Consider the following 11,529-nt stretch of genomic DNA (forward strand, 5'->3'; position numbering starts at 1 on the left):
TGTTGGATCAATGGGCATATGCATTTAAAATGTTTCTAGAACTTATCAAATTGTCCTTCAAAGCATTATCTGAGAATAGCTGATTCCCCACATTCTTATTGACATTGGATATTCAAAATATAATCTTTTGTGATCTGATATTTTGCCTATTTAAAAATTTTTCATTAAATTCACCAGTTTTTCTTGGAGTAAAAATAAAATTTTGTAGAAGACTTTGGAAAACAGCAAGCCGTGATGATCCTTTATTAAAAACATGACTAGATAAACTTTCTTTCTGGAATCTAGACCACATATATTTGAAATGTTTGCTTTGGGATACATTGAGTATTTAATCATCAGAAAACTTTCTTTGCTCTTGAATAACATTTTGGTACCTTGACAAAACTTGTACATACAGCCAATTTGAAGTGGTAGCATACTTGTGCTCTTAGAGACTTTCAAGGATTCTGAATAAATTTGAAATTCTCCACATTTTGTGCATCAAACTTACTTCAAATCAGGATGATTAGATAAATTATTTAATTTTTGAAAAAATGTGAAGATGCCAGACTCCAGGGTAACTTCTTGAATTAGAAAGCAGTTTCTCCCCATGAGAATCTGGTATAAGTTACTCCACAGCTGCAAGAGATCTGATCAAGGAAAAGGACCAAGGATGACCTCAGCAAAAGCATTACTGGCTTCCTGTTTCTGTATACTCTAAAATATAATTAGGCTGAAACGCAAAGAGCAAGGGAAAACACTTGGATAAAGCTGGATCCAGGTTTACAAGCCAGATAATTTTTTGGCAGGTTAATCACTTAGTAATTGAATTGTTTATTCTTGTTTATATTTTGGTTGCTAAGATGACTTTATCATATCAACTGTTTTGGAATCTATACACTCTTCTTTAACCAAGAAAGAAAAAGAACAATTTTATATGACTTAATGTAAGTATGGTTTTTAATGGCTTATAATTATCTAATATTTTTATTGGAGATCAATGAAGCATCTAGCAATACTGACTTCAGTATCATGTTTTGCTCTCTTTCAAAACCATTTATTTCACATGTATTTTTGTACTGGATTCTTGCAGAAGTCTTCTGAGGCAAGGGTTATTATCTGCATTTTACAGCAGAGCTGGAACTGGAAGCCAGCTTATTTGTCTATTGTGCTTTTCCCTAGACAGATAGAGGGAAGTTCTGGTGAATAGAGGCAGTGCAATTGTTTTATAAATATAAAAAACAAACAAGATGATTTGACTGAAAAAGGAAAATATAGAATTTAAAAATACTTTAGGGGTTCAAAACATTTACTTTTTGATTTGAATTCGTACCAAACGTGTTCTCTAAATTTGGAGTCATTGCAAAAATATACATCAGTATTCTACTTTACCTTTACAAGTAAAATACCCTTACTACAGGCAAAGATTCCCAGACATTTTATATTTGCATCTGCATCCCTAATCACAAAATAAAAATAGAAGATTCCCTGTGCCATACATATAATGATCCTTACTTGATATCTACTAGATTAAATACATTCAATAAAATTACTGAGCACCTGTTATATATATGACAAGAAATTGCCATCTAGTTGGGTGAGGGGGCACAATAGATAAGACAAGTACATATAGAACTAAAATGCCAAACAGAATATAAATGCCTAAATGTTCTGGAAGTTCAGAAAATGGAAAGGTCCTATCCAATAAGGTAAATAAAAGGGAATAGAAAGAGTATTTTGTAAGAGAGGGAGTTTGGACAGAGCCTTGACAAAATGATGGACAGAAATTCATCTGACAGAAGAGAGGACAAGAGGGCTCCTGGAAGATAACTCATACCAAAGCTTGGAGATAAAGTCTAATGTGTTTACAAAATAGTGATAATCCAGTTTGCTTGAGATACAATGTACCACTAGTAACATGTACAGAAGGGAGGATAGAAAAGTATGAAACCATAGGGCTTTGAAATCCAAGTAAAAGAGTTTAACAAAGAACTGGTGCACAGTGGTGAATTATTGAAGGTTTCTGAGCAGGGAAAAGGACATGATTAAGCTGAACTTGAAGGAAATGAAGCTCATAGCTCTGGGTAGGGCATATACATGGCAATGTGAACAATTGGGAGACTATTTCAGTAGCGAAGCTAAAGAATAAAAATTATATGAAATGTGCATTTCAGTGTCCATAAATAAAGTTTTATTGGAACATAGCCACAACATATGTTTGGATACTGTCTATGGCTATGTTGGTTCTACAATGGCAGAGCTGAGGAGTTGTGACAGACTGCGTGATCCAGAAAGCTGAAAATATTTGCTATCTGGCCCTTTTTGAAGTGCCTAATTTATTTATTTTGGGGTTATTTCTTCTCTTTCTATCTTTTTTATATTTAACTTTTAAGTACAGGATACATGCACAGGTTTGTTATACAGGTAAACTTGTGTCACTTTTTTTTTACAGATTATTTTATCACTCAGGTATTAAGCCTAGTAACCATTAGTTATTTTTCCTGATCCTCTCCCTCCTCCCAACCTTCACCCTCCAGTAGGCCTCAGTGTGTGTTGTTTCTTTCTATGTGTCCATGTATTCTCATCATTTAGCTCCACTTATATGTGAGAAAATGCAGTATTTAGTTTTCTGTTTCTGCATTAATTTGCTAAGGATGACAGCCTTCAGCTCTATCCATGCTCCTGCAAAGGACATGATCTTGTTCTTTTTTATGGCTGCATAGAATTCCATGCTATATATGTACCACATTTTCTTTATCTAGTCTATCATTGACGGGTATTTAGGTTGAGTCCATATCTTTGCTATTGTGAATAGTGCTGCAATGAACACACGTGTGCATGTGTCTTTATAATAGAATGCTTTATACTCCTTTGGGTGTATACCCAGTAATGAGATTGCTAGGTTGAATGGTATGTCTGCTTTTAGGTCTTTGAGGGATCACACTGTCTTCTACAATAGTTGAACTACTTTAGACTCCCACCAACAGTGTATAAGAATTCCTTTTCTCCACAACTTCGTCAGCATCTGTTACTTTTGAATTTTTAATAACAACCAACTTGACTGGCCTGAGATGGTATCTTATTGTGGTTTTGATTCTTATTTATTTAATGATCAGTGATGCTGAGCTCATCTTTGTGGTCTTATCTTCCCTTGATCTTGGAGGATGCTGACCTTCAGATTTTTTTTTTTCTTCTTCTATCTTATCTGGTGACCTTGAGTATTTTGTTGCGGTACAAGGTGGATTCAGCCAACTGGCTTCATTTCTAGAAGATGTTAGGGGGCCAACAACCAACACTGAGCTCCTGATTCCTGGACTGCATGCTCTAACTTTGGGGGACTTGTGTTAGGCCCTGACTTTGTTCTCTGGCTCCTTAAAGTTAGGAATCCAGTAAGCTTCCAGAGCTGTGGTGCTGCTGGAATGCTGGTCACTGCACTCTAAAGGGTGGTGTCAACCAGAACATTTCTAGTACAGTGACAGCAGGATCCCTCCTCATTCTCAAATGCCAGCAGCAGCAGTACTGGCAACTGTGGCAGAGTGCTAGTTAGTGCCAGTGAGTGTGAGGGTGCCTGCCTCCCTGTTGGTATTCAACACAGTGGCAGAGGCAATGCAGCTGGAGGGGTACAGGGGATGGAGGAAGGGGTTGCGGGAGGCGGTTGGGGGGTTGCCCTGCCGGGTGACTGTGTGCAGGTGACTGGGTGCTGGAGGTGGTGTTTTCTCTGGGGTGGAGTACTGGCAGGCATAAGTCTGGGTGCCTTCTCTGTGCCCCGCAAGCAGGAGTAGTCACTCGGGGGAGGTGGGGGAGGATATGCTGTTCTTTGCCCACTGTTAGTGCAAGAGTGGGGCACTGGTCAGGGCAGGGCTGGCAAGCTCTGTGCCTGTCAAGCCTCTTTCAGCATTGGCAGTCAGAGGGGTGAGTGGGGAAGGACTGCACTCCTATGAGCTGACAGGGCAAGGAAAGCAAAACCAGCCCTAATAGACACACACCAGCAAAGCGACATGGGGAGTTGCCAGTGGTTCCAGGGAAGGCTACAGTAAGGAGAGGGAGCACTTGGGCTTGGGCTTGGCCTTAAGAACTCTCCACCTTTCAGTCACGGTCTGCCATCACAGAAGCTATGGTGTGGCTTCCAGGGCACCCCAGGCTACCCTGCAAGCAAATGTGGGTAGGCTGGGGGCCAGAGAGAGGTCAGAAGACCAATGGGTGCTGAGACCATTTATTTGTTGGCCAAATAAATGTTTTCTTTTGAGAAGTGTCTATTCATATCCTTCACCCAATTTTTAGTGGGGTTGTTTGTTTTTTCTTGTAAATTTGTTTAACTTCCCTGTAGATTATGGATATTACCACTTTGTCAGATGGATAGATTGCAAAAACTTTCTCCCATTCTGCAGGTTGCTTGTTCACTCTGAAGAGAGTTTCTTTTGCTGTGCAGAAGCTCTTTAATTTAATTAGATCCCTTTTGTCAATTTTGGCTTTTGTTGTCATATCTTTTGGTGTTTTAGTCATGAAGTCTTTGCCCAGGCCTATGTCCCGAAAGGTATTGCCTAGGTTTTCTTCTAGTGTCATTATGGTTCTAGGTTTTACATTTAAGTCTTTAGTCCATCTTGAGTTAACTTTTGTACAAGGGGTAAGGAAAGGTCCACTTTCAATTTTCCGCATATGACTAGCCAGTTTTCTCAACATCATTTATTAAATAGGGAATCCTGTCCCCATGGTTTGTTTTTGTCAGGTTTGTTGAAGATCAGATAATTGTAGATGTGTGGCATTATTTCTGAGGCCTCTGTTCTATTCCATTGCTCTATATATCTGTTTTGGCATCAGTACCATGCTGTTTTGGTTACTGTAGCCTTGTAGTATAGTTTGAAATCAGGTAGCATGATGCCTCTAGCTTTGTTCTTTTTGCTTAGAATTTTCTTGGCTAAATGGGCTCTTTTTTGGTTCCCTATGAAATTGAAAGTTGTTTTTTCTAATTCTGAGATGAAAGTCAATGGTAGCTTGATGGGAATAGCATTGAATCTGTAAATTAGTTTGGGCAGTATGGCCATTTTTGTGATATTGATTCTTCCCATCCATGAACATGTAATGTTTTTCCATTTGTTTGTGTCCTCTCATTTCTTTGAGCAGTGGTTTGTAGTTCTCCTTGAAGAGGTCGTTCATATCACTTGTAAGTTGTATTCCTAGGTATTTTATTCTTTTTGCAGCAATTGTGAAAGGGAGTTTACTCATGATTTGGCTATTTGTCTATTACTGGTGTATAGGAATGTTTGTTGTATTTGCACATTAATTTTCTATCCTGAAAGTTTGCTGATGTTGCTTCACAGCTTAAGGAGATTTTGGCTGAGATGTTGGGATTTTCTGAATATACAATCATGTCATCTGCAAACAAACAATTTGACATCCTCTCTTCCTATTTGAATAACTTTTGTTTCTTTCTCTTGCATGACTGCCCTGGCCAGAACTTCCAATACTATGTTGAATAAGGAGTGGTGAAAGAGGGCATACTTGTCTTGCGCTGGTTTTCAAGAAAAATGCTTCTAGCTTTTGCCCATTTAGTATGATATTTGCTGTGGGTTTGTCATAAATAGCTATTATTATTTTTAGATATGTTCCATCCATACCTAATTTATTGAGAATTTTTAGCATGAAGGGGTGTTGAATTTTATCGAAGGCCTTTTCTGCATCTATTGAGATAATCAAGTGGTTTTTGTCATTGGTTCTGTTTATGTGATGGATTATGCTTATTGATTTGGGTATGTTGAACCAGCCTTGCATCCCAGGGATGAAGCTGACTTGATCATGGTGGATAGGCTTTTTGATGTGCTACTGGAATTGGTTTACCAGTATTTTATTGAGGTTTTTTGCATCAGTGTTCAACAGGGATATTGACCTGAAGTTTTTTTTGTTGTTGTTGTAACAACACCAACAAAATACAGTGTCTCTGCCAGATTTTGGTATCAGAGTGATGCTCATCTCATAAAATGAACAGGTTTCTGTTGAGATTAGTAGTGATATTAATAAATGTGATGTATTTGTGATACTGTATGGTAAACTTTGTCAACATTTGCATAAGTCAGTGAACCAATATTCTACAAATGACCAAAGTATGTTGTTATCAATAATGCACACTTAAAGGATCATTCAAAATACAATATAGACAAATGAATTATATTGAAATAGAGTAGAAAATGTTCATCAGTATGTTTTCAGAATCCACATTGCTATTATCCCGTAAAAAGCTACTGCTTATCTAATTTTGGTGTGGTATGAAAGAAAAATTTGTACGTTTTTCTGAAAAGGCTATTAAAACACTCCTCCCTTTTTTTTATCTACATACACATGTGAGGCCAGATTATTCCCAACATTACAACTAAAACAACGTATTATAACAGAATGAATGAAAAACAAGATATGAGAATCCAACTATTTCTGTTCAGTCAGATATTAAAGAAGTTAGCAAAAAATGTAAAACAGTGTCACTCTTCTTTTATTTTGGTAAATTTGTTATATTTTGTAAAATAAGTTATTTTTATTAACATTTAACAAATGTATTATTTTAATGAATACATGAAGTTTTTAAAAAAAATTGACCTCAATGCTTAATATGGTAAATATCAATAGATATAACCCACATAAACAAAAGCTCTCTGAGATCCTAAATAATTTTTAGGGGTGTAAATTGCTCTGAGCCCAAAAGGTTTACTTATTTGAGGAATGCTGATTTGGATAATCTTTCATTGCTTGTCAGTGCCTAAAATTGCAGACAGTTAGAATCTAATCTTCTGTGTTTGTAGTGCCCTCTTCCTAAATACTTTTTTCTGTTTTACTATGAAGAGCCTACTCTGATCACTTTATTTTGTAAGAACAGGAACCCAGAGGGTCTGGAAGCATACCATATCCTTGAGAAGAATGCTGGACATAAAGGCTACTAAGGAAAGATAGCGTGCAAATATAGTCTTCACCTATTCCACTATTTTCCCAATGATCAATCCTGGTGACACATATGAAAATTAATAAGTCTCATAGCACAATGCCTGAAGTATGAAACTGAGACAAGAGATGCCATTCTTTGCCTCATTCCTTGGCCTCTTGATCATTGCTTATGGCTTAGACTAAATGGGTACCAAAGAGATCACCTAGAATTTATTGAAATCTCATTTTTCTGGTTAATACATAGCACATTGACCCAAATGTCCAGTTATTTGACTGAAAACAATCTTTTCTTATGAAAATTTTCTGAAACACAGTTCATTAAAAATTCATATTATGTGAATCATTTTCCTTGTCAGGACTATAGATTCTTCACAGGGGCCCTCAAGAACTGGCCAAGTGGTAAACTTGCCTCCAAAACAAGTCTCTGGGTTTCAGAAAAAAGAACCTCTTTTCCAGCTACAAAGTATGTTTTTCTCTCTGAAAGAAGATACACTTCATCATATGACTCAAAAAAAGTCTTAATGGAAAATATGCAAAAGTTGAACCCCTTGAAAGATTTATTTATTCCTATTTGTGAAAATTCATTTCCTCTTTCATTTTACTGATTACAGCTTTAAGAGCTCTTTGAAAAAAATATTTTTTTGAAACTATCCTCTATCTTCATTCTTACAGTCATTGTCCCTATCTAGGCTCTAATTACCTCAAATATAATGGTCTATCCTCTAAAAGAGAGCTTCACCTCCTGTTTTGTCCCCTCCTGCAATCCATTCTGTATACTATTGTCTCCGTGATCATTCAAAGAATGGTAGAAAGGAAGCAGGCTGTTGAGCGAGGCACATGTGAGTTTGAATCTTGCCTCTCCCACTTCCTTGTTTACAATATTTGAGAAGTTAATTAATTTCTCCGTGCTTCAATTCATTAATGCAGAAAATGGGTGATAATATTAGTCCCTACTCCATAGGATTGTTTGATGAATTAAATTAGATGACGTGCGCAAATTGCCTAGAATGGTGATAGGACATGGAAAGTACTCAATAACTAATAATTTTATTTTCCCTCCTCTGATCTGTTTATATTCTTTCAATTACTTCCTGTATTCCATGGCTTCTATACTCTAAGATGTTTTTGTAGATCTCCATCCTCCAAGCTTCTTTCCCTCTGTTTCCAGCATGCCGTATGGGTCAGACAAAATCTTGTCCTCACTTTCACACAAACAGTACATGTTTATTCTACATGTTTGTTCTTCATTCATGTCCTTGGCAATATTCCTTCTCTCTCCTGGAATCCCTTGCCTTCTCTACTCTCTTTAAATTTTCTAAACTGCAGATACTCAAATATTTCTCCACAGATTTTGTTATTGGCATACCCTCTACAGTTTTGTGGGGGTTTTGTGTACTTTTTTTGTGAATAATCACAGTATTTAAAATTTAGTTACCTACTTTAGCCTCCTCTTAAGAAATATTATCTAAGAAATCATATATTTGTATGGCTAATTTTATTATATTTTAAATATGTAAAATAAATGTATAGCTTTAAATTGTTTAAGCTTTTCTTTGTACCACCTAAAATACAAAAACCTTGGTAGGTCTCCACTAGGACATTTTATTCTTTGGGAAACACTGCTTAAAGCAAAACTTGCCCATCAAGAAAGGACCAGAAAACCTTCTCCAACAGACTCAGCCCATGGTTAATTTATCTTCTTAATTTCCACACAATTTCACAGTAAATTATATACTATGCTATATTTTCTAACTATTTTATGAATAATTAACTTGTCACATAAACTGTAGACTCTTGGAGGATAGGAAATGTAGTTTTTGCTTCCCAATCCCAGCCTTCCCCCACAGCTTTGGAGAGATTTCTCATTGTTGTAGTTCATTAAGTATTTGTTAAATGATTAGTTTTCAAAACTGCATAGGAATACTCTGTAGATACATAATCAGACATGGAAATCTCTTGAAGGTATTTTGTCTAAAGCAATTTAATTTCACTAGTTCTAATTTGAAAATAATTGAGGTTCACAGTTCACTCTGTCCTTTATTTTTCCTTTTTGGATTCCACTAATGTTCTAGAAAGGATTGAAAGTTGTTTCAAAGGAAGAATGTTATAAGAAGATAATATAAATTAAAGTGGATAAAAATAATAATTAAAAAATTGGCAAAGACATAAAAATTGAGATATAATAAAAATGAATCCCACAAAGCACACCATAAAAAATCTCCACAGTTGCTACCAGTAGATTCTATGTTGGTTCAAGATTTTTAATCTGACTTTGTAAAAAGAGACACATGACCAATTATAAAGTCAGTATTCATAAAAATAAAATTTAATCATTTGCTTAGGAAAACATCTAGCTTCTCCTCATACTAAATCATATAGAGCTCTAGGGTTACCTAGGAAACACAATATATGGTAATAAATAACATCTTCAACAATAGCTATCACTCCTCATTTATTGATACTGTTAGAGAGAATTAAAAGCTTTTGAAGCACCAAATCATAAACTTTTCCCAGCCTATGGAAAACATAATTCATCATTTAAAGTAAACTTTGATGACATACATAAGAATAAGGGAAGAATTTAGAACTATTGGTAAAATAGTACAACTGCACTACTTTTAAAAATCTTATAATTAGGGTACTTATTACTTGGTTTTAGTTTACAATGATTTGTAGACCATAAGTCATATCTAGTAACAAAAAGACTTTCTTCTAAAAGTTAATTGGAGATGACTGTTAGGTTATCAGCTTGCTTTGTTTCTCCACAGATTTATTCATTATAATTGTATTAGTTTGTTTTCATGCTGCTGATAAAGACATACCTGAGACTGGCAAGAAAAATAGATTTAATTGAACGTAACAGTCCCACATGGCTGGGGAGGCCTCAAAATCATGGTGGGAGGCAAAATGCACTTCTTACATGGCGATGGCAAGAGAAAATGAGAAAGATGCAAAAGCAAAAACCTCTTATAAAACTATCAGATTTCATGAGACTTATTAAATTCCAGGAGAACAGTATGGAGGAAACTGTCCCCATGGTTCTAAAGATCTGCCATCACCTCCTTCCCACAACACGTGGGAATTATGGGAGTACAATTCAAGATGAGATTTGGGAGGGCATACAGAGCCAAACCATATCAATAATTAACACTTAAAATTTACCTAAGTTAAAATTTTTCTTCATTTCAATTGAGACACTGACTTCTGGTTTTATTTTTCTTCCCTTTTTAGAGTCAGTGACAGAAGAAGCTACTTGCGTGCAAGACAGAAATGAAGTAATCTGGCAGGCTTCCTACTCTCAATGTGAAGGTTTTGTCTGTGAAATAAAGCTGGGATGTGGTGATGGTAGCCAATTGTAAGAAAATGATTTCTTTTATTTCTGGATCCCAGGGTTTGCCTTCAAAGCTCAACAGGTCTGGAACTTTTTTGTTTGTTCATAGAAGAATCTTACCCTAGGAAAACTGGCTCACACTAACCATAGTGGGGAACAGAACTTCCAAATGGACTGAGATGTGTGTTGGTCTGTCAGTGTATTCTCTTTTCAGTAGAGATTCCAAGTCAGAAACCTAAATTAACAAAAGATAGGAGCTGAATAAACATTTGAAATCAAAATTAAGAAGCGGATTGCAAGGCTAAACTTGTTTCATTTGACATACATCAGCCAGGATGAGTACCCTCTCCCTTTGCCAGTCTTTACAAGTTATGACATTTCCGTCAATCATCCCAAGCTCTTAGTTTCCAATGCTGACAGCTTATCTTTCCCTTACATGCCAACAGGGGTTTGTGCTGCATTTTAAACCTTGTTTCTCAAAACTACTCTCAAACTTAGTTGACACTACAGTCCTCAAGTGTATGATCTTCCTGTATTCACACAATTTCGAAGGCCTCATATATGTTGCACATAAATACCAGAATTTTAGTACACTGGAGGGAGACCCTGTAATCAATAATGTTCATTTACTTATTCATGTATTCTTTGAACATTTGTTTATTCATTAATTCCCAGATGTATTCATTCAATAACAGTTCGTGAAAATGCCTTGTGCTGGACAAGTTGGGAATACAGCTATGAATCAGACATGATCTTTGCCCTCAAGCAGTGTGCAGTCCAGTAAACGGATAGTAAATACACAAAAATAATGAAACTATGTGTTAAATTGTGAGTCTAGAGACAAAGGGGTTGGGAGAGGGGCACTCCAAATGGAGGGAACATCTTAAGCTATGATACTTCTACTGTTTTTAATTTTGACTTGTATTTTTTAGGTTTCCTCAGCCTTTGCCCCTCAGGCTCGCACAAGCTGCAGCTTTCCTGTTACTAGGTAAACAATGTTTAGATTTGCCTGAAAATTTCATCTTACCATGGAACCTACTGGAATCAGTGAATATCTAGATATGCTGGTTTTCAAGGAAGGAGATAGGGTGAGGAAGGCTGTTATACAGCCATTGTGTTAGTACGCATAGCCTTTGACTCCCCGCTATTTTAATTTCTCTGCACCAATGAAATAAAAAAAAAGTTTGAGTAACGTCATTTGCTCAAGGGACTTACCTTTCATTTGTGCAAATAAGGTTTCTGCGGTGAGACACCAGATAAACTCAACTTCCTCTTTCAACAACAAATGTGTC

This window comes from Macaca fascicularis, chromosome X (assembly GCF_037993035.2).
Source record: "Macaca fascicularis isolate 582-1 chromosome X, T2T-MFA8v1.1".
Lineage (NCBI taxonomy): Eukaryota > Metazoa > Chordata > Mammalia > Primates > Cercopithecidae > Macaca > Macaca fascicularis.